This window comes from Sciurus carolinensis, chromosome 1 (assembly GCF_902686445.1).
Source record: "Sciurus carolinensis chromosome 1, mSciCar1.2, whole genome shotgun sequence".
NCBI lineage: Eukaryota > Metazoa > Chordata > Mammalia > Rodentia > Sciuridae > Sciurus > Sciurus carolinensis.
The window spans coordinates 19478705-19506223 of record NC_062213.1 but is presented as its reverse complement, the minus strand read 5'-3'; the positions used below and the strand labels follow the sequence as shown (position 1 = coordinate 19506223).

Here is a 27519-nt window from a genome sequence, read left to right as displayed (position 1 = left end):
TTGTATACAAATAATGCAAAGTCTAAGTACTAAAGAGAGAACTGTGAGATATATCCAGAACTCACTCCACAGAAAACACCCTGATGTTTTTGGTGTTGATGGGGGCTCTTTTTTTGTTCAAGTTAGTAATAATTCTCTGCCCTTGTGAAATGTATGACCTGGTATGTAAATAGATATTGAATAAAAATTTACAGATTTCACAAAACCTCTGAGCTAGAAAATGCAATTCAATGGAGAGTTGTGGAGGGGAAAAGGTGTGGAGAGAGAAAGAAGAGAGAGAATATCACTTTATTGAATTGGTTTTCCAACTTTCTTTTCCTTAAAATGTAAGCAAAGGTAGTAAGTGGTATTAAGAGATGAAGTTGGCATTAGCCTTGGAATAAAATACATTTAAATGCAATTCTAGTCATGGGTCTTGCTAGCTGTATGATCTTAAACCTCAATTTCTTCATTTGTAAAATAGTTGGGGCTATTGTGAGAATTAGATTTCATGTAAATATTTGGCTGGTAAAAATTGTAGTATGTCTATCGAATCACTGGACAAACAAAAATTCAATAGCTGTAGGATCATTAACCATGTTTAACAAAAGACACTTTCAAGAAAATTAGAGAATATGGAATTCATTTAATTTACACAGACAAAAGTTACCCTTTCCATAATGCCAAACACTTGATAAATACATTACTATACGGACAGTTAACTTTTAGTGATTTTATGCAGATATTTGACATTGTGGACACAACTGAGGAACAGTCGGAGCATTTGTTTCTGTCATAACATATGCTTTGTGTTGGGCCATTCCACATCTTCTCAAATTCTCTTAGACCAGGGGGATAAAGATGACAAAAAGCACTTGAATCTACTTTGTGTTCTGGAGGAGTTTTAGACCAGCACTAGCTGTCCCATGGCACAGTTGGAGAGAGATGAGAAATATAAAACTCTCACATTTCCTGGACATTTTAACATTCACTCACTCAAAACAATTTGCTGGATTCGTGCTATCTCCCCAAGACTGTGCTAGCACTGGGAAAAGCATAGTCTTTGCCCTTGAGAAGAGAATCATCTAGTGAATAAACAGATATTAATCAAATAATCACATAAACAAATACAACAGTGCAGCTGTGGTAAGTTCTTTTCTGGAGAGATCTGCAGTGTTCCATGTGCACACTGAAAGAGTTTGACTTAGCAATGGCTTCTCTGAGGAAATGGGATGGACAGCAGAGGAAGGCAGAAGGTAGGTGAATCAGATGGGAGGGAAGACTATTCCAGGCAGGTGGAAGAGGATACATTCTCTCCTGCTGATGGGTAAAGATTAATTTTTGGAGAGAGGCACCTAGAGGATGCTGTTAGGCTTCTGTTACTGAAGATTTTGTGAAAGATAATCATGGTTTAAAATAGTGTTCTGTTGTTTGAGATAGAAAGGGGAAATGCAGATACAGAAAAGACATATTCAATATAAAATCCAATGGACTTGGTGTGGACTGACCTTGGGTATTGGCGAAATGATAGGGAGGTGTCAATGGTGATTCACAGGCTTTTGGTTTTTGCAACTAGATCTAAGTGGACCCATTCTAGATATGGGGATACAGGATAAGGAATAAGTGCAGGAATATTTAAAACCCATTAATGAAGTTTTGGACATATTAGGTGGCGTGAGTGCCCCGGGACTTTGAAGGGGGAATATTCATAAGGATACAGAGAAGACCCCGAGCCAAAGTGAAGGTATCTCCAGGGAGCAGTGTGGTACCTATAGGAGGTATGTAGATGAGAGAGGGAACTGGATTTCAGGAGCCCTACCTCCAGGCTCAGTAAGGAGCCTGATGCTGAGTCTCAGAAGAGAGTGCATTGCTTTTGGCATTTTTTAGAGCAACCTCGTCCATATCTGTGCATCATATCTCTTGCTATTTTATTGCTTCACAACCTCAGCTGTCTGTTCTTGTGACTGCAGGTCTCTGGAGCATCTAGGGGAGAAGGTTTGCAAAGAGAAACAGGAAGAATGTCTCAGTTTGCTCTGGAAGGGCGGTCTCTGATTAAAACTGAGTTTTCTGTCATTCAGAACCCAGAAATAAACACAGATTCCCTGATGGTGAGTATGTGGCCAAATATAAATGGCACCTTGAAAAGATCATGAACAAAAAAAAATGTCTAGAAAAGGTAGCTTGTCCCTCCCTGGTTAGGAAATGACCTTCTGTTATGCAGAAGAAAACAAATTGAAAGATACCGTTGAGAATCCCACTTTTTACCAGTTTATAATCTATCTGTATTTGCCATATTTATTCTCACACCCCTGTAGAGGAAAATAAAGTAAAACTAGGTGTATTTATGTGATAGTCCTTCACTACAGGCACAAGTTATTTCCTTCTTTGAAAATAAGGTGATTACTTCTAGTGGAGAATTATCTGAATTGTTGTTATGATATAGATTAGGTGACCTCCCCCAAAAGCTCATGTGTGAGGCAATGCCAGAGGTTCAAAGTGAAATGATTGGGTTATGAGAACCTTGATTAGCTTTATTAATCCCCTAGTAAGGATTAACTTGGTGGTAACTGTAGGTAGGTAGGGTGTGGCTGGAGGAGGTGGGTCCCTGGGGGCGTGCCTTTGGGGTTTATATTTTGTCCTTATTGAGCAGAGCTCTCTTACTGCTTCCTGTTGCCCTGTTCCCAGATACTTTCCTCCACCACACTTTTCTGCCATGATGTTCTGCCTCATCTTGAGCCCAGAGGAATGGAGTCATCCATCTATGGACTGAGACCTCTGAAACCGTAAGGGCCAAAATAAATGTTTCCTCCTCTAATTGATCTTGTCAGATCCTTTGGTCACAGAAATGCAAAGGCTGATTAAAACAATTGTTATCCAGACAAAGTTTTGTATTAATGATATGAAGTCCTTTAGAAACACAGATTCTTGGCCCTTCCAGTTCATTAAATCTATAGTGGGTCCCAAGGATCTCCATTTTTTAAAATAAGTTTCTTTGATTAGGATAATGCACACTATGTTCTGAGCACTATAGATTTAGAGCAGGAACTGATTGATTTGCATATGACAGGTATGCTATTGAAGAGTTTTGATAATGTTTGCTGTTTAAACCACTCAGCTTTCTCTCACCTTCCTCTGCGTTATCTTCTTTACGGAATCTTCTGCACCTATAAGTTATCAACCTGTCAAGACATCTCTGAAAAGGCGGAGCAATCTCAGTTGTTACTCTGGAATCATCACAGCTTCTTGGTCCTTCTTCTGCAAGACTGAGGAGTTTTCATTTGTTACCTGCTGCTGAAACTTAAAAGGAAAGAAAATAAAACATCTTATTTAATTCACCTGTGATTCTCCCCTCCCTCTGGTTATTGCACAAGCATCCACACTATTTTACTTGAAATACTATTTGTGAGGAATAGTGAGAAAATCCTGAAGCAGAGGAGAAAAGCTTCCATTCAAGTGCTTGTATGATACTTTATATTGGCTTGCTTGACATAGTTTTCATCCTCTCTTGGCTGTGTCTTCTGGGCTTAGAGGCTGCAAAGCTGGGTTCCAGATGTGATTTAACTTCTTTCTGCTAATTGGGTGCAGTGAGTGGCAAGGGAAATGAATTCCAAATAAAATTCAGTGTGGAGAGGATGCAAGACACCCATTTCACTTTTGCAAATCTAGAAGTGATTCCTTGTCTTTTGACAAAGAACATTATTTTCTCAATAGGCTGTTATTATCCAGCTCTCTATCCCCCATGCATGGAAAATCAGTTCTACAGTTTTATTGTAGAAGTCAATAATGGAGGCATAGCTTTTCTGGTCTTTTCAGGAATTTGGTAAACACCTTATTCTGTGGATTACAGGCAGTAGAGAGCAGCAGTTAGGCATGCATTCTCTAAGGTCAAAATATGCAGGTTGAAATTGTGGCTCAGCTAACTCGTCAGTAGCTATGCTACTGTGGGCAAGTCTTTGAACTCAGATTTTTCATGTATAAAATGTGGAAAACTACTTATCCCAAGGACTGCTGTGAGGACAAATTCTGTACATATATATAACCCACTTGGAGCAGAGCCTCATCCATAGGCACTACTCGGGATATCTTAAGTTGCTAACATCATTGAATCCTTTTCTGTTTAAACTAGTGAAACTTCTTCCTTTTTTCGAAACTGAGTCCTGCCCATTAAAAAGTGAACTCTTTTGTCATCAATTGCTGGCAACTTATTATTATTATTTTTAGTTCAAAACTTATGGTCTTAAAGATAAACATGATTTTGATAACCAATTATCTAGACTTGAACGCTTTTTTAGTATATTTTTCTGACCTCTATGATAGCCAGAAAAAAATTAAGACGACAGAAAGAGAAAATGAAAAAGTGAATGTAGACTATGTAGACTCAGGAAATGTAATGGCTTTTTTTTTCTAAACTCATATATTTATTCTTTTAAAAATATATTCCCAATGTTCATGAATTCCATACAAAAGTTAGGATTCACACTTCTGCACTTTCAATTAGAAACACTGTTCTGAAGCATGAACATTCCTATCCTTTGTAAAATATTTATTCTTTTCTTCTTGGCACAAACTGAGAATTAGTATAATCTATCAGTTGGGGAAATTTATTAGAGGAAAAGGCAGGGAATGCATCTAATTTAAACCTACAGATGGTTCTGAGAGATCAAGAACTAGTATAAGAATGATTGACAGGCAGTTGTAGTGACTCTCCTATTCCTTTTGAGAGATGCCATGTATACAGTAATTCAAGATCAGATTGAAAAAAAAAAAAAAGAACAAATAACCTTAATGACCAAAGTCACTATTTCCTGTAGATTTACTATTTACCAAGCCCTGGGCACTTAACACCAACAACCTCCCGAGGAGCTCAGTCTTATGATCCCCGTTTTCTTGCTGAGGAAAGTCAAGCATAGAGAAGCATTGTTCCACAATCCTAAGTGGAAAGGTCAGGACTGACCACAAAGCCTAGTGGATTACAAACCCCATGCACTTAACTGCTCCTGCACACTGTCTCCTAGGCCAAAGGGTACAAAGTGTCTGTTTTTGGGTTCCATTGCTCAACATTATAGGTAGTAATAATAAGCATTTCAAAACTTCTAAGAGTAAATTTCAAATGTCTCGCCATAAAAAATGAAGGTGAGAAATAGTGTTAATTACCATAATTTAATCATTGTACATTCTCTATATAAATATATCTCAAAACCCCACATTGTGCCCCATAAATACATACAATTACTATGCCAGTTAAATTTTTTTTTTAAGTTAACATAAAAAAGAATTTTTTTAAGTTTTTCAACTTTAAGATAATTTGTAGTATATAGAGTTCCAGCTCATCCCAAAACAGAATAAACAGAGGTGAAGACAGTCTGGAGATGCTTCCCATGAATCATGGTTAAGCAACCACAAATCTTTTTTTAAATACAGCAGAAGCCAATTTCCTTGTTTAACTGTGTGTGAGATGCAGCAGTTTATAAACGATGACATATTCAGCCATCCATTCACAGGTAATAGCCAAAGTAAGGAGTGAAACGACACCTGTCTCCCTACTAAGACAGCAACCTCTTACATGCTCTTCCTGCTGCTTGCTGTCCTTGAGACAGTGCCCGAGTTTCTGAGTGTCTCCAGCCTTCCACACACCTTTTTCCAATGCATTGAATACGGAAGCTTTTGCCAGTGCAGAGCTCCGTGATTTCACCTGAAATTTTTCATAACAAGGCAAGTGCTTAGGTGTTGCCAATTGTCAAGTTTTAGAAACCAAACACAAACTTGACTCATTAAAATATATGCTGACAACTATTGTGGCATTACAAATCTCTTTGGACATCTGGCTGCACATGCCTCAGTCATTTGTCTTTCCCTAAGCAGTGGAGAAGTTAGTAGGCACTATGGGAAATATTTATTTAGCTTTTCAATAGTAAGCAGAAGCTATTTTAGAAAAACAAAATAAATTGAAAACTACATAGGCCAAAAAATTTTTAAAAATCCAGATTATGAGTTATTATGAATGGGACATATTCCTGAAAACATCATGATATCCAAGCTGAAAATAATGCAAAACAAATCCTGACAAAGGATGGCCATTCTTTCTGCATATCGCTTGGTCTACAGCTTTTAAAGAACATAAAATAAATTACAAATTCTGGGGAGAATAAGGAGAAAAAGAAATTCTTATTCACTGTTGGTGGGAATGTAAACTAGTGCATTCATTATAGAGAGGAGTATAGGGCTTCAAAAAACTGAAAACAGATTACTGTTTGATTCAGCTATCCTATTTCTGGGTGTAATTTCAAAGGAAATGAAATCAGCATACCAAAGAGATACCTGCAGGTCCTTGTTTACATACAGCACTATTCACAATCACTAAGATATGGAATCAACGAGATTCTCATCAATGGATGAATGGACAGAAAAAATGTGGTCTACATACACAATGGAATATGGAATATTATACAATCATGAAAAGAATGATATCCTGTAATTTGCAGCAAAATGAATGGAAATGGAGGATATTATATTAAGTGAAATAAGTCAGACCCAGAAATATGAGTATTACATGTTTTCTCTTATGTGAAGTTAAAATAACAGTTGACCTGAATGTAGAATAGTGATTCCTAGCAGTTGGGAAGGGGAGGCAAGGTAGATAAAGGGCAGTTGGATATAAGCATCTCATGCAGAATATATTAAAATATTAATCAATATATGTTAATCAAAAATAAAACAAAAATTTAGAAAAGAAAAAAATTCATGCTTGGTTGAATTAGGGGTTAAGGTTCTTTTTTAATTGTGCAAATAAAATGAAGTTCTAATATCTACATTGTCTCACTTAAAATCTTTAAATAAAATTTGTGTATAAAAAAGCAAAAATACATGAAGACTTGCTTCTTTTAATTGTTAATATTTCATGTATATGATATTAAAGCTCATTTGTAGAAGCCAGCCTATTTACCAACAAACTGATCTGTTTACAGGTGGACCAAATGACGCTAGTCTAATGTGAAAGTACACAAGGCACGCTTTGAAAGTAAAGAGGACTTTGAAAGTTCATAAAGTAGCTCAGTCATCCATTTCCCTGCCCCCACCCCACAACTTAAATATGTATACACTTTGACAGAAGTTGTTAGTGATTCAGTCAGGAATATGTGAGCAGCTCAGTCTTTAATCTTGAGTCTGGGAGTGAGTTGGACCTGGTTTGAGCAGGATTTGTTTATCCTATGTATCTGAAGTCAGAGCCAATAAGTCTCTTGGTTTTGAATAGCTTTAAATGTCTGTTCCCATTTGGACAGGGTTGATAAGCCTATTTTCAGATAGCTAGAGCTCACATGTGAGCTGTTGCATGTGTATCGCCTGAACCAAGACATGTTTTGAAAAATCGCCTCCTCTGCAATTGTATCTGTATTTGTATTTCAGGCACAGGGGTTTCCTTCTTCCTTGAGCGCTCAAGGTAAATGTATACATTGGCAAATGTAACTCTGTAATGGTTGGCCCATCAACCAGGAGATTAATGAGGGGTAACTTAACAATAGATCAAAGGCAAGTTATAGTGATGTGTGTTCCTGGGGAAGAATGGGTCAGGGCCCAGCGAGAGAAACCAGGTTTCAGATTGTTTAGTTCAAGAGGGAAGAGCAAGGAAAGAGAATGGGAGCTGGCTAGGAAAAAACTAGAGAAACAGGAAAACACACTGAGGTTTGTTGACTGAGAAATGTTGAAGAAAGAAGTGAAAGAGAAGAAATTTGTAGGAAGAATCAAGAAGTACAGAATTCAGAATGTGGGTGTTCAGGTCATAATAACCTTAATACATTAAGTGATTTCCCCAACAGTAGTTATTCTGGATCTCAAAAGTTGTTTGTGGGGTACCCTTATCTGTCTCACTTTCCTTCTCTTTCCTATTTTTTGGTTGAATTTATTTTGCCCTCTTTGGAACTGATAAGGCTCAACTAATCCTCAAAAACTCTGCTTACACTGGTGTCTATCATCAAGCAGTTGGTGAAAACGGAGCCCAACTAGGAGAAGATCGGCATAATCACATTCAGCTATTGGGTTAAATCCAGAGTCAATTTCATGGCATTCAACCAACATAGTGGCACAGTGTCCCTCCCTCAGAGCAGGTCTCATTCTTGTGGATTAAGATCTGCGGTTACTGTCTTAAAAGCCCTAAAATCTTATTTTTGAGTAAGTGTTTGGTAGTGAAGTTTCACAGGACGATGGAGCAGGAGAGGGAATATGTACAACCTCAGCTCCCGGTGGAACTGCCTGCTGCCTCCCGTGGAGGTGAGCTCAGCCACCTGCTCTTGGGCCTTCACCCAGCAGGCCCTGCGGTCCGTCACCCTGTCAGAGAGGGGCCTGGGTGTGGTGCAGGGTGGTGGAATCAGCTGGGCGTGCCTTACATGCTGAGCTGTGGGGCGGAGACCTCAGGGTCTCCCTGAGGGTACACAGCACTCACCAGAACATGAAACCCACTGAGACAGAGGAAGGAGCAGATGAGGAGACCGTGAAAGCAATGGGAAAGCCTTTGGATACTTTTTGAACGAGGGATTTCACATTTCCTTCAGTACTGGGCCCCACAAATCATGTTTGAAAAATCTTTATTTTTAAAATTTTGATTCTTTGTACACAAATGGGGTACAACTTTCGTTTCTCTGGTTGTACATGAGGTAGAGTCACACCATTTGCGTAATCATACATGTACGTAGGGTAATGATGTCTGTCTCATTCTATTTTTTCCTTCTCCCCACCCCCTCCCCACCCCTTATTTTCCTCTATACAATCCATCCTTCCTCCATTCTTGCCTCCCTCCCACCTCCTGTTATGTGTCATCATCCACTTATCAGAGAACTCATTTGGCCTTTGGTTTTGGGGAGTTGAATTATTTCACTTAGCATGATATTCTCTAATTCCATCCATTTACCTGCAAATGCCATAATTGTATTCTTCTTTATGACTGAAGGGTATTCCATTGTGTATATACTTTTACTTTATACTTTATACTTTTTTTTTCATAGAAAGACTCTTACAGCAATTATTGGTCCAGCACTAGTCAAACATTGTTTAAGAAACACCATGGCTGGGTGCAGTGGCACACACTTGTAATCCCAGTGGCTCTGGAGGCTGAGACAAGAGGATCTCAAGTTCAAAGCCAATCTCAGCAAAAGTGAAGTGCTAAGCAACTCAGTGAGATCCTGTCTCTAAATAAAATAAATACAAAATAGGACTGGGGATGTGGCTCAGTAGTCAAGTGTCCTTGAGTCCAATCCTCAGTAGCCCCCCAAAATAAAAAGAAATACCATGATTCAATCCCCAGTACCACAAAAAAGGAAAAAAGAGAGAAAGAGAAGAAATGCTAGGGGAGTCACAAATACTTCAGAGAGGTCAACGTGAAACCCCTTTTTGTCCCCGTGAAACCCCTTTTTGTCCCCGTAAGAAGAGGAAGACATCTCCACCAGCTCCCTTTTCTTGTTCTCTTTTCCAGAGTTGATCCCATAAGTCCTATAATCCTAGGTCCCCGAGAAATACAATCTGAAGACCAGTCAGCTGCTCCAAACTCTTCATTTGGCAAAAAAGGAAACGTAGGCCCAGAAATAAAGATTCTTCTCCAGGTTCCCAAATTTTGCACCAGCAATTGGAGTGGAATCCCAATTTCTGGATTTCCCCTCCCAGATTTTCTCCACTCAGACTATCCTTTCGCTACCTCCCCTGTGGTGTTCTCCTTAATTTGAGGGAAACAAACCCACTTAACCAAGTTAAAGGATTCTCAACGCGATCATTTAACAAGCTGGTTTGGATTACTGAGCACCCCAGAGGGATGTCCCCAGCACAAGACACAGGGCCTGGCTGCTGTTCTCAGTTCTTCCATTTTGCCCCTGCATACCTTCCGCAGGCTGGAGGCTGTGCTCCAAGCTTTGCATAGAAGCCCCCACTTCATTCTCACCATATCCCATGTTCCTTATTCTGTGCACGAGGATACCATCTCTTGACAATGGTTAAGCAAAACTGGCTCAGTCAGGAGAGCAGAGCTGAGATTTGAACATAAATGAAGCTTACACCACAGTCCGGTGTGCTTAAAATCTAGGCAAGCCATCTTCCTTTCTGGAAGGAATCAAAATCAGAACTGGTTATTCTGGCCCTTCCTGACCCTTTCCATCCAGCAACCAGAAGACTGGAGGCACCTGAGAGATCTCTCATTCTCTCCCCGGAGAGGTGAAGTAGCTCACTCATTACAGCAGGCTGTCTCTGCCCTCCTGTCTCATGGATTCCCAAGGGGGATGGAGATGACCCTCAGTGGAACCTCAGATAAAGCTCAAGCCAGATGGATCTTGGGAGTGTGTTCCAGAGCTGGGCGGTCATGTTTGTTAATCACTGTGCGAGCTTTTGAGGCTGTATCCCACTGTAGGTTAAGAGTGGCCAGGGCTCTTGCCCTGGGCTGTTTTCCAACAGCCACTCAGAAAGTTGACAAATTTTACCCTTGAGTGACAGATAATTCCTTTGCTCTCTCTTATTTAGATCAATTGTAGCACCTAAGGAATTTGCTACAATTGATATCCTGAACCACTGGATTCTCGGTACTCAATTTCTTGATTGTGCTTAAGAAAAGGGGCCGTTCACACTTACCTATTTTATCAAGATTGTTGTTTTTCTGCTTCAAATAATGGAGACTTTTGCTTCTACAGCCTCTAATCTCAATCTTTAAGTATCATTTTTTTTTAAAAAAAGTCGGCTAAGATTTAGAAATATCATAAGCCAAAATTTAAACTATTTTACAGAGTGATTATGCTTGACTTCTGTGCTTGATTAATAAGTACTCTTTTTGAGTAGCTTTATTATTTTTGGATAAGTCTCTCAGCTTCATCAGCACTGAAAAAATTCCTTCACGGACACCTAAATAATGAAGTTTGCTTGCTGAAATTTGAAATAATTACATTGCAACTTAAATACTACATAAAATATAATTTCTGTGTGTTTGAGGAATGTCCAATTTATGTAGTGAAGTTTTTTTTTTTTTTTTTTTAATTTATTTCAGATTTCCAGGGACTCATAACTGCCCTGTTCTTGGAAGCTTCAACAGCGCAGTACAAAACAACCATGGTGTACTCTCCACTGTGTGCATCATAAATTTATTCCACAGTATTTTTTAACTATCTGATAGCTCCCAAGCTTTGCATTACATGCTGGAGATACAGGGATGAACTGGGTGTATCCCTTTTCCCGCATACAACTGAAATCTAAATTTTTTGTGTGTGTGTATGACTAAAACAGGTACAGAGTAGAGCAAAGTCACAAAAGAAAAAGTGAATAGCTCTACCTGGGGTTGGTTAGTGAGGGGTTCAAAGACACACAAAGCTCAGGAGAGCCTCAAAGAATCCAAAGGATATGGTAGGCAAAGGGAAACAGTAGGCAGGAAGCTAATCATTTTATATGTAGTGTTTTCTTACCAAAATGTGATTTCATGTACGAAATTTTATTTGTGCCCTTGTATGACATTGAAAGGTATAATGAAACCCATTATTCTGGATAATGATTATGCACCAACAAAAGAGCTTAAAATAGTACACGTGACATGTAATTTCTTAAAAAAAAATTAAACAGAGAGGAACTGCAGATTGGAATTGACCAAATTATGCTATGTCATATATGAATATACCAGTGAATTCCACCTGTACATATATCTATAAAGCACCAATTTCAAAAACAATAACAAATAGAAGGAAGGCCAGTAGAGGAAGGGACACAACGGGAGGTGGGGGAGAGGAAGTACTGATGATGAAATGCAGCAGATTATATTCCATATGTGTGTTACTATATCAAAATGAACCCCACTTATGCAGACCTATAATGTACTAATAAAAACATTAAAAATAGAGCATATGACAAAGCAGTCATCCTTATTTTATGAATATGATTTTTTTTTTTTTTTTTTTTGGAGGTCAATTGAACAGGGACATTCCGGATTCAAATTCCAGTGTTTTTCTTTGCTCTTGTTTTTCTATCTTGAATCCTCGTCCTAGCCTCTTTCCACTGTAGAAGAACAGCCTCAGCAAAGTGAAGGTGGAGAGGGGCCTTGCTTGGGATTGTGGGTGGTTACTGTCCATGCACTGAGAGAGCCACCGTGTGCTCTATCTTAAGGACTCAGTGATATTCCAACAAGAGCTGAGCCACTCATCAAAGCTACAACACTACTCTGGTGTTATGAAAATAAAGAGGGTCTAGGAATTAAGATGCCAAATGTAAATCACTGTTCTGTCACTAATGACCAGGATGACATGGAGTCAATCAGCCTGCAAGTTTTATATTCTGTACATCACTGTTTTTCTATCTCCAAAAGGATTTTCCTTGTATCTATAATTAGGTTCAGAAAAACTTTATTTTGAAAAGTCATGTCACACAATTACTGCACAGAAAAATTTTTGCTCTTTAAGAAGAAAACACATATTCAGTTTTAGTTTAATCTAAATTTCAGGTCCCTTCTGATTTTCTACTCCATATGCTTCTGTTATCACTCCACGTATTGCCAAACCCATCAATGATGGAGAACTGTAGAAAAATTGTAAGCAGGAGTGAAAAGTAAGAACTGCTTTTTAAATTAATCTTTTCTCTTTGTATCATATTTTCTTTTTATCTTCAATTATCTCATTCCATTTAGATTCTTTTTAAGAAGTTTCCTTCCCACTTTTGACATGCATATCCTTTGCTTCTGTCCATTTTTTCATCCCAATCCTGTTTCTTGATCTAATCCTGTTTCTATCTCCTAAAACATCACTGTTTTTCTATCTCCAGAAAGGATTTTCCTTGCATCTATGATTAGGTTCAGAAAACCTTTATTTTGAAAATATTTTTTTTCATTTTTCTCATACTTCTTATAGTTCTCCAAACTACTGTTCATTTATTATTTTGTTCTCCTTTTCACTGACAAATATGTTGAAATATTCTACTCTTGTTGACTTTTTTTGACACTTACCTATTTTCTGTTAAAAGCAGAGGTCATTAGCTGTGGAATCAACCTAAGTGCCCTTTGACAGATGAATGGATAAAGAAAATGTGGTATACATACACAATGGAGTATTACTTAGCCACAAAGAAGAATAACTTTATGGCATTTGCCAGTAAATGGATGAAACTGGAGACTATCATGTCACGTGAAATAAACCAGTCCCCAAAAGTCAAAAGTTGATGTTTTCTCTGATATGCAGAAGCTAATCCAAAATAAGGGGGAGACATAAAAAAATAAAAGAGAAAGAGACTAAAGAGGAAAAGTAAAGGAAAGGGAATCTCATCAAAATAGAGAAAAGATCAGTAGAGTAGATGAAGGGGCTTGAGGAAGAGAAAAAAGGGGTAGGAAAAGGGGAGAACAGTGGAAAGAAGCTGAGTGAATCTTTGTATATATGTGCACACATGGTTGTGGTACTGTGGGTCGTGGGTCCTGGCGTAGGGGATGTCCACAGGACTCTAATTTTTAAAAAGTCAGAGGGAATGTACATGGATTGAAGAGTGGAAGGACGGGAGTGGGAGGCTGGTGGGGGCAGGAAGGCAGGGGATTGAATTGGAGCTCACTGAGTTGCATCCCTTTGTAATAATGTCAGAGTACACTCTAGTGTTCTACATAGTTAAAATGAATAAATAATTTAAGAAAAGAATCAGAAGTCATTGTCAACCTCTGATGCGAAGAGGAAATGTGAAAGATGACCTCCAACCTCTGACCAATCCTATTTCATTATATTTTCTTATCGCTGTATTAGCCATGTAACCAAGGTAAGTCATTAGTATATTTTAATGAAAATCCTGTGGGGAAGATGCTGTGTAAGACTCTAGCTTGATCCCAACATGACTCCTTAGCTGTGTTTCTTTCTCTGTTTTCTTGACTTTTGCCCACACTATAGAGATATGAACACAAAGCACCAGGCTTTTTTTTCTTTTTTTATCTCAATCTCTTTTCTCTGCATTTCTAGTTTACTGATACATAGTGACTACTATGGCTTCAGTTCTCCAGCAGAAGGCAGCTGGATTGACAGTTCTGAGTTCACTCCTTGTTCTAATATCACATTCTTAATGTTTGTGGGCAATGTCTATTTAAATACCGAAATATTATCTAAAAATTGGCCAATGTAAGAGCAATTTGTTTCTTCACATTTCTTTACTAAGAAAGAAGCGTCTCATCCTCTATATTAATTTACCATGGGTTTTCATCACACCTATTTTCATATTCTGAATTATATTTCATTGGCTTTGAATTCAATCTCTTATGCTTTACTAATTCTATTGATGAAACAGTTCACAGCTCTGGTGTATTTATTACATGCTTGATTCTATGTGTAAATATTTACATATGATACTTAATGTATTCCCAATGAAAGGAAATTCTGAGATAGAGACAATTGTCATTTTTATTTCTCACACAGAGTGGGAGAGCTCTATAACCTGTCTTGTTTCTCTAACTGTATTACAAGCTCAAGCTTGTTTTTGCAATTCCTTGCAACTTCTTAGAAGGGGGACATGTTTAGACAAAGTCAACACATGAAATTATTAGAACACTGAGGAAAAAGCACATTTTCTAGAATCTTCCATGTTAGAATTGAAATAGTTAAAAACATTACGTCTCTAAAGTTGTAAATATTTTAATATTACCAAGGTCCAGCTATTATTATTAGCACATAGAATGAATTCAAAACCTGCTTTGTAATTTTTAGTTGATAACAAAGAAAGAATGATCTCCTAATAGAGTTCAGATTTTTTTAAAAAAAAACTTCATTGATGGGTGATTGAGTTGCAAAAATCTGTACATAGTTAATGTATACAACTTGAAGGTTGAGGGTTTCATAGTGTTTTGTCATTAAGATGCTCATAAAAACAGCTTTGCGCAAACCCTTCATTTCACAGATGAGACTCATCTGGGAGGCTAATCTCTTCATGAAGAAAACAAAGTTGTGGGTTTTTTGTTTGTTTTTCTTTTTCTTTTTTTTTTTTTTTTGTAGGAATTCAGGGCTTCCTTCATGTCTCTGCTCTGATTAATACTCAAAGTCTTCAAAAGTCCATGGAACCTTCACTGGTAATTGTTTTGGGCCAGTCACAGACTGATGGTACTTTTCCTTTCTGAAGGAGAACCAGTCCCACAGATGGCCGGTTCTTTCCTTACCTGGGCTTTATGTAAGTAGGTCTCCCCCACAGAACTGCTACATAATGATATCTTGTGTGGGCGAGTCGTTTTTATGATCAGAAATAAGACTGTGTTGCACAGAGTAGTGGCTTACATGGGCTGCAAGCCCCTCCACATGGTTTTGTTATATTCTACTTCGTGAAGGTTGAACAAGGTAAAAGGGTGAGGTTAAGGTAAGATGCTGGCACTTTATTTAGAATTTTTTAGGAAACCACTGAAGGATTTGAAATGGGGATTGGCATGATTAGGTGATGTTTTGCTGAAGCATGAAGGAATGTAAGCCACAACTCCTGCTAATGGGATGTGTCCACTATTCTGGGATTGGAAGACCCTTCCCTCCCATCCAGCTAGATGTCAAACTGGGTCAGTGAGTTCTTCCTGCTTGTATTTGTTCTCCTGTCCTATCATTACCAGATTTTCTAGCAGAAATCTGCTCATATTATACTCCAAAGTTTAGTTCAAAGGTTTTCCATTTTATTACATGCAGTGATCAACTTAGATGAAAGTAATGAAAACTCATCATCCAGAGTATTAGTAGCAAAATATAAAAGGATGTTACCAAGAACCTCATAAATTCTGCTTTTCCCTCTTCCCGATAGTTCCTAGATGTTTACTTTTGCCTACCACCCTCTCCCTTCACTTGACTCTGCTTCTCCCTTCTTTCTCATTCTTCTGTCTCAATGGTTATTAATCTTTGCAGAGATTTGATTTGGTAATAGGTATACATATTCTTTTCTAAAATTTGTCTTTGCCTTCTATTGGTTCCTCTCTCTGTCATTCAGAGGCACTTTCCATGAGCCTCACATTACTGTAGCTAAGATATTATGATTGGGCAGTACGTATGTCATATTTAAGCCAACACATTTTTTTTTTTTTTACAAAGTAATCCAACTATTAAAAGTCAGGACATTATACTGACTTTTTCTTTCTGTTAAAGAAGTGAACATTCTGACATCATCAAGTCCGCAGTCCTAACTAGCACCAAAAAACAGCAGCTGTGTAGCTACCACCTCAACCTTAGATGGAGTGAGGATTATTCTGTACACCCAAGTTCACACCATTTGCTATTCCCTCCATAACAGTCAAAGTGTCAGTTGGATTTTATCATAACATTTCTTGTTGATTTTCTTAGAACAAAGAAATAAAGACATGTGACTCAAAAAGGAAGATTTAAAATTAGCCCTTTTCACAGATGACATGGTCCCATGTGTCTAAAACTCCATAGAACACACACACACACACACACATACTTGTTAGAGCTAGTAAGTACATGCAGCAAACTATCAAGACGCAGAATTAACCTATGAAAATCAGTTGCATTTCTTTGTACCAGTAATTATCTACCAAAAAGAATTCAATGAAATAATCTCATTTAGGATAGCATCAAGAGGGATAAAACACTTAGATATAGATATAAACAATGTATTGCAATGTCTATACACAGAAAATGTAAATGTTGTTAAAAAATTGAAGAAGACACAAAAAATAGGAATATATCCTATCTTATTTCATTTTTTTGTTGTTCAAATAACTAAAATGGAGCATTTATAAAGAAAAGAAGTTTATTTCACTCACAATTTTGGAGGCTGGAAGTCCAAGATCAGCCTCCTCATCTGTCTGACCTCTGATTAGCTACTCAGGGAAGATGTCATAGCAATAGTGGGAGCAAATGCAGGAGAACAAGATCACACAGTGAGACAAGAAAACAGAATGATTAGTGAGTCAAACTTTCTATCTTTACGATAGAAAATCATAAAGATATGCTCTTACGAGGACTCCCTCACTCATAGAGACCAGTATTAATTTCTTCAAACTCAAAATGGCCCAAAGACCTAAGTGTAGGACCAGAAGCTATAAAATTCCTAAGAGAAAACATAGGAGAAATATCCTTGACATTAGACTTATCAATGATTGACTTTATTTTTTTGTTTTTTGATATAACACTGAAATCTCAGGTTAAAAAAAAAAAAGAAGTAAACCAGGGGTACTAGGTCAAACTAAAAACCTTGTAGAGGAATGAAAATAACCAAGAAAATAAAAAGTTACCCTACAGATTGGGAGAAAATATGTGCAAATCATATTGTTAAGAAATTAGTATCCAAAATGTGTAAGGAATTCACACAACTCAACAGGAAAAAACTGATTAAAAAATGATCAGAGATCTGATTAAATATTTTTCCCAAAACAGACATAAAAATGGTTAACAGGTGTAGATGAAAAGGCACTTGGGTCACTCATCATCAGGAAAAGGCAAATGATACCACAATGAGATGTCACCTAGTACATTTTAGGATGGCTATCATCAAAGACTAAAATCGTAAAAGATAAGCATTGGCTGGTGTGTAGAAAAAGAAAAATCTTGCGTATCATCCACAGGAATGCAATCAGTACATCCATTATGGAAAAGAGTATGGGGTCTCCTCAATAAATTAAAAATAGAGCTACTCTATCATCCAGCAGCTCTCTGCTGCATATATACCCAAAGGAAATGAAACTGACAACTTATAGACTCATCTGCAGTTCTGTTTACTGCATTATTTATCATGCTAGTCAAGCTATGAAAACAACCTATCCATAATAAAAAAACACATTCAGAAATTGTGATATACATATATAATTTATTTATTATATAAATATAATGCAATACAACCACAGAAGAAGAGATACTATCATTAACAACAGTGTAGATGGACCTGGAGATCATTATGCCAAGTGGAATAAGACAGATGAAGAAAGACAAATATTGCATGGTGTCACCTAAGAAGTAATGGATACATGGAAACACACAGTTACCATGGCAAGGAAAGGGGTAGAAATGAGGAGATGTCATTTGAATAGTACAAACTTTCACTTACTTCGATGAACACATCTGGAGATCTTCCGCACAGCACAAGGATTTTAAAGTTTTGTTAAAAATATTGTATAATATCCTGAAAACTTATTAAGAGAAGGTTTTTAGATGATCTTCCCACACACACACACACAAATAACTATGTTGTGATGGATATGTCAATTCACATGACTGTATATGCAAATTGACTCTAAATGTATATTTTTACCACCTATATGCATATAAAATCATGTTGTACCTTAAGTATATGCAAACTAAATAGATATATACATACATGCCAATAAAAATTTTAGAAAAAATATGGAAGTAGTTTTCATCTGCCTTGATCAGAATTGGCAAAATAAAAATTAAGAAGACTGGTGAATTTTCTTATACTTGGCTATTTACTCAATTTCATCACTTCCCTGGCTCCTAGAGACATATGCGTTGCAACTTCTGCTGATGACCCTTTGACTTCCATTCCTTATTAATGGAAAATTAAAAGTAGCTTTAAGCATGGGCAAATGTACCAGTTAGTTTTTGCTGTGGTATGGCTTAAAACAGTGTCCAAGATTTTGAAGTTTGGCTCAGGGAGAGGGCTGCTGATCTCACTCAGCATCATTCAGACACCTGCTTTTGGTGTCAAATCAGCAGGTAGAAGGCAAGTCTAGGATATCTGCATCTGAGAAAATTCATTTTTATTCTGTCTGTATCCTATGTTGCAGCAGGCTGACTTGAACCACATTGATATGACAGGATTCCAAAAGAGCAAGCAAAGCTGTCAAAGCTGCTTGAGATCCAGGCTTATAACTGGCACACCTTTTCTTGTTTACAGTTTGTGGGTCAGAGAAAGTCACTACCTGGGCCAAGTCCAAGACCTGGGAAAACTAATTCAATAACTTAAAGGGAGGCTTCCATAGTTTGTGGATGAAGGTGATACGACCAACTCAGGCTGTTTCTGTAATCAACTTGCCAGAGAGAAGGGGTAGAAATGAAATATTTCACTTCATAGTCACAATGAAATAGTGCCCAGAGACAAAGTCAGGAGAGCATTCAGGTGATTTGGTTTTTCAGTGCATCTATGTCTCATCATTCTGTCTATACCCAAGCAACAGCTCTGAACACAGGAATTCCTCTAACATTATGTTTGGCAAAGTCATCACAGATCAAATGAACAAGGAGCCATTAGGCAGGGGTTGAAATAGGCATAGCCAGAGGCGTCACAATATGTATTCAGGGAACAGGGTAATCCCTTAGAGGAGGGAGGTGGTGGCTTTGTGCAAGTCAGGAGGAGCAGGGAGGGGAAACTGGATGACCTAAGTGGCTGAAAGGTCCAAGCTCTCTCCACAGCTATGACTAATAACATGATAAATGAAAAAATGTGCTTTCCCTGACAGGTCACTGCGTCACCATTGTATGCTTGCCTTGAAACCATGAGCACCAGAGAGGAGGTTTCTTATGCTGTTTGCAAATGGAAACTAATGATTTATGTTCTCACATGTGGCCTCCCAAGCAGGGACTGGGTCGCTGCTTTCCAAATCGCAGGCTGCAGGCTCAGGGAGCTCAGCACACGTGTGCTTGTCTCTGGGCTCTTCCGGGATACTTCTGCTACGGTGATTTGGGTTGTTTACATTATCAAAAACTTTCGCAAGAATAAGAAAATGTAAGCATGGTAGTTTATTCTCACAGGTTTCTATCCTATGCTGAAGCAAATTTCAAGGCAAAACCACACTATTTCCATGAAGTGATTCAGTAATTGGTTGAAATGTGTAAAAGGCTAATGATGTTAAAATATTAGGGCATAGAATGTGCAGTTGCTGGCATTGGACATGTTCACTTTCATATTGCTCATTTTCCTAAATTAATGCACTTCTCTACACTGAAGCGCCTGCAGGTGTCTGTATACTTTTGTTTTTCCCTATTCATTCCCAAGAAAAAATGTTTCAGATATTTTATCCTTTAACTATGAATCAGGTACATATATTGCAAGATAATTATCAAAACTTTATTGCCAGTATCTTGGCATAGGATTAATAAGGATTGTTTCTTAATAGCACTGAAAGTCTATTGAAATGGCTTGAATATCAAAAACAATTTTATTATGTTACAGAATCTGAGTTTCCACAATACCCACATAATGAATTCAAGGCTAAGTTAATTCCAATCACAAATTTTATGAGTGGTGTTCAAATATAGATATAAGCCTATTAGTGGAAAACACAATGTGGGATGGGTAATCCTCAGATTGATTAGATTTGCTTTGCTTTCCTTTATTACGCAGAACTAACATTTTTGTCAGTGACCAAAATTCAGATTACCCCTGGGACCTAAACCAGAATTTCCTGTTGAGGAGTTTTCTCAGGATAATATGTTTTAGGAAATATAACTAATTCAAAGATTTGGAAATAATTTGCATATTATTTTCTTTTTTAATAGTTTCAAACTATTTTTATGGACCGTTTTGCTAGTTCCCTGTGATAAAAGAGTTTGTATTGTAGTGGATTTTGTTTAAAGTATATTGAAATAAGGGATGTATCAAATTGTAAAGCATTGAAATTAAGGAGAAATCCAGTTTGGGCAAAGATGTGGGACAATAGGCATCCCTCAAATACTGCTGCTAGAAGTATTAATTAGCAGTCTCTCTGGAGGGCAATTTGGCAACAGGTATGAAGCTATTAGAATGTGCATTTCCTTCCACCCATTAATTTTCCTCCTAAGAATTTAACTCAAATAATAAATTGAGCAAGTATTCATGTAAAGATGTGTATAAAACACACAACAGTGTACATTCAGTATTCTTCTAGTTGAAATTATATGCTCATTAGAAATCAGAAAATAAATCATGCTACATACAGAAAAGGAAATAATGGAGCCATTAAAATAGCTATACAATTTGAATGAAATGTTATGAAAGTACTAAGTGAAAAAGCAGGTTACAGGACAGTGTATTTTTTACTCCACTCTAGTAACTATGAAAGCAATTTTATGTGTGTGTATTTATTTATTTATGTGGATGTGCATGTGCATATGCACATGTGAGAGAAAAGTCAGTAGCAAAATGAACCAAGTTTAAACTTCACAACCATGAGGCTAGTTGGATAATGATGAAGATTTTTCTGGTTTGGATCTAGAATGTCCCCCAAAGGCTCATGTGTTGAAGGCTTGGTCCCCCGTGGAGCAATGTTCAGATATGGGGCTTTGAGAAGTGATTGGATCGTGAGAGTTTTGACCTCATTAAGGAGCTCATTAAGGAGCTGATCCATTGATGGAGGAATGTACTACTGGGAGGAGGTGGAACTCTGAGTAAATGGGCATGCTTGGAAGAAGTAGTCATTGAGGGTGTGACCCGGTCCCTTCCCCTCCCTCTTTCTCTCTCTGCTTCTCAGCTGTCATGACCTGAGCAGATTTCCTCAGCCACACCCTTCTGCCATGATGCTTCAGACCCAAAACAATGGAGCTAGCCAATCATGGACTGAAACTTCTGAAACCATGAGCCAAAATAGACCTTTCCTCCTGTAAGTTGTTTATGGAAGATATTTTGGGTGACAACAATGAAAAACTGATATACCACCATAATAATGATGAAGATGATGATTGCTTTCATTTTCTATTTTCTAATTTCCTGTTTAAATTTCTTGTATAAAAATAAATGTATAAAACTAGTATAAGCTAACCCAGTTGAATATGTGTCCTTACAGCACAACTCATATGTTGCTGAGATGTCATTTAAAACCCAGCTTAGCATGGCTGCTAAGGAACTCTTGAGGCCATTGGAGCAATTTGTCTTAAGGAAGTTAGGTAGCTAACAAAGTATTTCACAGCTTATCTAAAGTTATTCTTACAGAGAAGCTCTTGACAGCACATTTTCCTTGTAACTTCCAAGTTTCTTTTTATCTTTGTCACTTTTTCCCCTTGTCTTTGCGATTGCCTTGTGCTTGTCTGTTAGGAAAGACATGAAACCCTCAGCATAAATCAGAGTACGGCATTTCTCAGTATATATATATCGTGGACATTAATGATATGAAAGAATGAAACAAAACAAAATAAAATAAGACAAATATATATATATATATATATATATATATATATATATATTACAATTTAGTCCACAGTAATCCAAATTCTCTAGCCATATTTTTCTTATAAAGCCTCTTCCTTCACTGCCTCCACCTCAGACTGAAAAGAAGGAAGGATATTCAGGTTTCCAAAACCCAGCAACAATTTGGATAGAGTCCTCAGACAACTTACTCATTTTTTTTTCTTTCCTGGTTTCTGGCTGAGACATGTAATGTTGGAACATTATAAATCCACATCCAAGTCTTTTAAAAATGAGGAAATACCTAAGTAAAGAAACAAAGCCCCCGAATTGGATGTCTTTTGAAATCCATGAAGTTTATAAATAGCGTTTTAGAAGCAGCAAACAGAGTGTACTTATATATAGATATTGCTCATTACTAAAACTGGTATTTTGGGAAACAATAGTTCAAAAAATAATTCAATAGCATTTTACAAGAAATGCAACAGTTCTCTGATACCTTAGCATAGCAAAAAATTGAAAGGGGAGGAGCAACAAGTGAGACCCATTCTCACGCAGAGTCCTAATGAATCAGTTCCATAATCTGGTAATCTTGTGAAGGAATTCTTCACATTCCCTCTTTACAGATGATGAAACTAAAACCCAGAGACTAAATGAGTAGTCGGGGATTACTGTTTCCACAGTCAGAATTTGACCTGAAGTCTTCATCCTCCTCATCAGACTTCAGAGAGGAAGCCCAGAACTTGGGAGGACATTAATGATATGAAAGGATGAAACAAAACAAAATAAAATAAAACAAATATATATATATATGTGTGTGTGTGTGTGTGTGTGTGTGTGTGTGTGTGTTAAAATTAGAACCAATGATAACTCTCTTCTCTGTCCAAGGCCTGTACGAGGTAACAGATAAGAATAGTGCAGATGGAAGGGCAAATGTTGATACAGAAAGAAGTGGCTAATATCATTGGTGGAAAAAAAAAACAATTACCAATACTAAGCCCATAATTTGGGAAGGCATCCTTAACCAAAAATTCTGGAAAACCACAGCCTCCCTTCTGGGAGCAGGAAGAAAACAAATACAAGCCCATGTTCTTTGCAGGAAGGCTGCTGCTCAGGAGGAAGAAGGAGAGAAGAATCAGACGAGGAGAGGTAAGTACAGTACACCTATGTTAGTTCTAAATTGAAAAGAGAAAGCCTCTCTCCTTACCCTATGGAGCAGCAAATAGGAAAGGAAAAACCAGGTATGTTACATAAGGAGAGCTTCCATCACAGGGAGGGAAATGCCAGGAGTATGGAAGAGTCCTTCTCACATGGCGGGTTTGGTTAGTGCAGTCTGACAATTTCAGAGGAAAGAAGGTGAACTGGTATGTGTAGGGATGTCTCCAGTTCTTACAGCCCATAAGTGGCCAGGAAAGGAGTCAGAAGGTCAGTTTGCAGAAGAGACACACGTGTATGATAGTTGACAAACAGGCTGGGGTCATATAGGCCCTGGAGGCCACATGATCAGAAGGGGTGAGGTCTACAAAAGCAGGTATGAGAGCAGTCTTGACTGGTTCTCCAGCTGAACAAGTCTGAGGAGGATCAACAAGGCTGAGAGTGCTGGTTAGAAACCAAAATACCCTCTCGATACAGGCAGGAGGAGCAGCCACCCTGCATCAGTGCTCATCACACAAAGCAAAAGAGAGGGGACTTAAACCATCACCATGGAACAATTGCTTGCTGACTGCATGAAACTTTCCTTCCCTTCTCTCCTGTTCCATCCTGGAAAACTGAGGATTGGGGTCAAGTGGAAAGAAAGGAAAGTCTGGTATGAATCCTTGAACTGAATTGAACCGGAGATAGCACTTCTAATTTTATAAGAAAAGTCACTGGATGAAATTAAGGAATTCCAAAAAAGGACTACTGATCATTTTGTTAAGAAGAAGAAATTGGGGCATTTATAAAAGAAAAGGAGAGGGGTAAAAATATGTCCTTTGTGCACATTTGGATTTTGTGAATTATTTAAATCCTGGATCAGTGCTGCTGTAACATAACTTCATTTGCTATTGTGCTTTTCTTCTAGTCACTTGTTATGATTTGGATGCGAGGTGTCCCCCAAAAGTCACGTGTGAGACAATGTAAGAAGGTTCGGAGGAGAAATGATTGGGTTGCAAGAGCCTTAACCCAAACTTTGAATTAACCCCCTGACAGGGATTAACTAAGTGGTAACGAAAGCTGGTAAAGTGTGACTGAAGGAGGTAGGGCATTGGGGCTGTGCCTGTGAGGTATATATTTTGTATCTGGAGAGTGGAGTTTCTTTTCAGCTTCCTGATCACCATGTGAGCTGCTTCCCTCTGCCACACTCTTCCGCCATGATGTTCTGCCTCACCTTGAACCCCGAGGAATGGAGGCGGCCTTCTAAGGACTGAGATCTCTGAAACCATAAGCCCTCAAATAAACTTTTCCTACTCTATAATTGCTCTGGTTGGGTCTCTTAGTTACAACAACAAAAAAGCTGACTAAAACACCACTTTATCTGATTGGCAGGGTGTGTGGGGGGGTGAATAGAAAAAATAAGATCCATCAACTGTACTATAATTAACAAAGGAGTAGATTTTACAGACCTGAATCTAAAATGTTCCAAAGGAAGGCAATTCTAAGTACTTTGAAAAGAGAATCATCTGTCTCAGTGGTTCTTTGGATTCCAACCAAGACCCTCAAATGAGATAAATTTAAACACACAGTTCTTGACAGCAGTAGCTGGGAAGTGGTTGTTTGGAGGATGTAATCTCTATGACAACCCTGTGCTTGGACAAAGTTCCTTTAACATTACATCAGTGGTACAAATTTCCTTAACTGATGATGTAATGACTTTCCATGCTAATTTTCTATTTCTTTATTTTGTGTAGATGATGATACAAGAGCCTGAACCAGGAATTGCTATGTTCCAGCTGTGGTCTCCACAAGGTAATTAAAAGGTGTTTATAAAAATCATCAGCAGTTAGAGTAATCTAGATGTTTCACAGCACCTGACTCAAGAATCCTAGAATTGGGGAACTGGAAAGAGACTTAGAGAGATTTTTCTAGTCCCACCTCATCCCCCAGTTTTACAGAGTGAACCCAAGATTCAGAGAAATATTATCTTGCTAAGATGACTAAACTCACTGGTGGTGGGACTGAAAAGAGAAAGTGGGTGTTGCCAACACTGTTGTACTTGCAAGTCATATATTTCTTTTTAGATTCAATCATACTGAACACATGGTCTTCTGTGAAGCTACAGTACAAATCCAGAATCAGGCAGTACACCACAGAGCTTCAGATCTTGGCCTCTTAAGCTAGAGGGCTAGGTTACAAAACTTAATGCTTCCACTCATTAGCCACGTGAATGGATAAGTAGCTTAACTTCTCTGTGGTCTAATTGCTCCCTTTGCATAATGAAAAAATAATAATAGTGTCTGCCTCAAGGAGCTCTTATGAAGATTAAATGACTTATCCATGTAAAGCCCTTAACACAATGGATTACATAGGATGACTCAATACCATTATCTCTTCTTAAATATTGGAGACATGCACTTGTGGGGGAATTAGTCGGTGAAATGAGTGCAGTAATGCATGGAGGGACCACCACTTTTTTATTTATGTTTTTAATCTACTTGCATAAAGATGTAATGTTTATTGGAAATGGGTGGAGATGAAATATTATTGAGAAAGACTAAGGAATCCTGAGTAATTCAGCTCCTTAACTTTGGATCTCACCCTTCTTTCTCTCAGTCATTTTCTCCCTTTCCTATTTTTTTCTAAAATATTTAGAAAAGTTTTAAAGAAAAAGAGATAATTAATAGCAGCTGATGGAACTTTCCTGGCTCCCTTACTGGACCTTATGAAAATGTAGAAAGGGTGACCTAAATTCAAACACAGAACATCCCAGCAATGTCTTGGAATCCAGATGCAAATCCTTTTCCTTGATTATCCCATTCTTACCCTTAGTTGCTCAGCTGGGAAATTCCTATTTGCAAATCCCAGTGAATCTTCATTTGGATGAATCCTGGGAACCTAGAGATCACACACAGCATCTGGGAAACATGGAAAGCCCTCCTGTTAGCTTCCCCAGAGTTATCTGGATATGAGAAACATCTGTTAGCATCTTTTCAGTGACAGGGTATTTGATAGGTTTATTTATTTATCTTTTTACCTTGCTTTAGATATTCTCAACTCAGCAAAATCTTTTCCATAAAGAAATTATCACAAATAAGGTGTGATAAACTCATGAACTTGAGGCATTATCAGTCATCAAAATTGGGTACAACACCCCAGCAATAATCATGGCTCAACGTTGAAAAAAATATAATAAAGATATTGAAAGGACTGTAATTTTGACTTTCTGCAGAACAGCACCCAAAAAATAAGCAATCTATGTTAGCAGTTTGAACACAACTGGAAGAAATAAAATATGTAGTGAAACAGGTGCAAGGGTGTTAGAGTCATTGAAGCATTGATGTAACTGTCTTAAGTCCCATAAAATAGTAGCATTTGGCAGGTCTCTATATAAATGAGGCTAGGTTTGCCAGAAAAGTAAAATAACACTACTGGCAAGTGAAAAAATCATATCCTATCAGAATTTCCCTGCATTCCATCCAAAACTTCTATGAAACCTTGCTAATGGACTGATTCATCACATAACTCCAAAAAATGAAAAAGAAAATATAACTTTCCCACTATTGCCACTATTGCTCTGTAGAAAAGCAAAGAGCAACAGTGAAAATACGTTCGCCAATTTCTCACTCATAAATAGACATGCCATTTTTGCTTGGGGATATTTTTTCTCAACGTACCCCACCTCACTAGCAAAAGGAGCATCTCAAACAAGAACAATTAGAACATTAAATATTCTTTCTTGTGAATGAATGGCTTTGGTTAAATTATATCAATATATGTAGATGAGCTTACCTGACTACAAACTGACATTCATTGGAGTTATCGAAACAGGCCACCTCACCCATTTAAGCAGTGAACTGACTTACAATAAGATTATGACTGCAACCCAGATGGATGGCTTTAATCAGGGCTTGAATTACATGGGACTCATAGATCATAAAATTCAGACTTTTTTTTCTTTATGGGTGTGGGGAGAGAACAGGCTGGGAAACAAGCCCTTGGATGAAATACTGGGAAGATTTTTCTTTTAACTCTTAGAGATCTGTTTATACTCTGCAGTGACCCACTCAGTCTGCACTTTCAATAAATAAAATAACAACTGTTCTCTGTTTATAGCTTAGAGATTCCTATGGCTGTGGAATCTAGGGACTAACCTTCAGCTCACAGGGGTCTTTCCAACTCCCACTTAACTTTTCCCTTCCCATTCAACTTTGTAATGACTCCTCTTCCATTTCACCAATGAATGCTCTGGCAGTATTTCTTAGGAGTGTTATGTGAGAAAAATTGTAATGCAGAAAGTAACATAAATTAGACCATACTAGTACCCAGAGAAAAATAATGTCATCTCACATTTAGTAAGAGTCCAGAACATGGAGAAGATGGACAGGTCCTAAACTGGGA

General features: G+C 37.8%; 1 long non-coding RNA gene across 1 annotated transcript; it reads right to left on the bottom strand.

Annotated features, from left to right (window-relative positions):
• Window positions 1-661: 661 nt before the first annotated feature.
• Window positions 662-27002, bottom strand: LOC124967028 (uncharacterized). The gene is made up of 4 exons (XR_007105451.1): window positions 26911-27002; window positions 25945-26036; window positions 3106-3276; window positions 662-1962 (listed from the first exon to the last, which is right to left on the bottom strand). It is a non-coding gene; the product is annotated as an uncharacterized LOC124967028 (long non-coding RNA).
• Window positions 27003-27519: the final 517 nt, after the last annotated feature.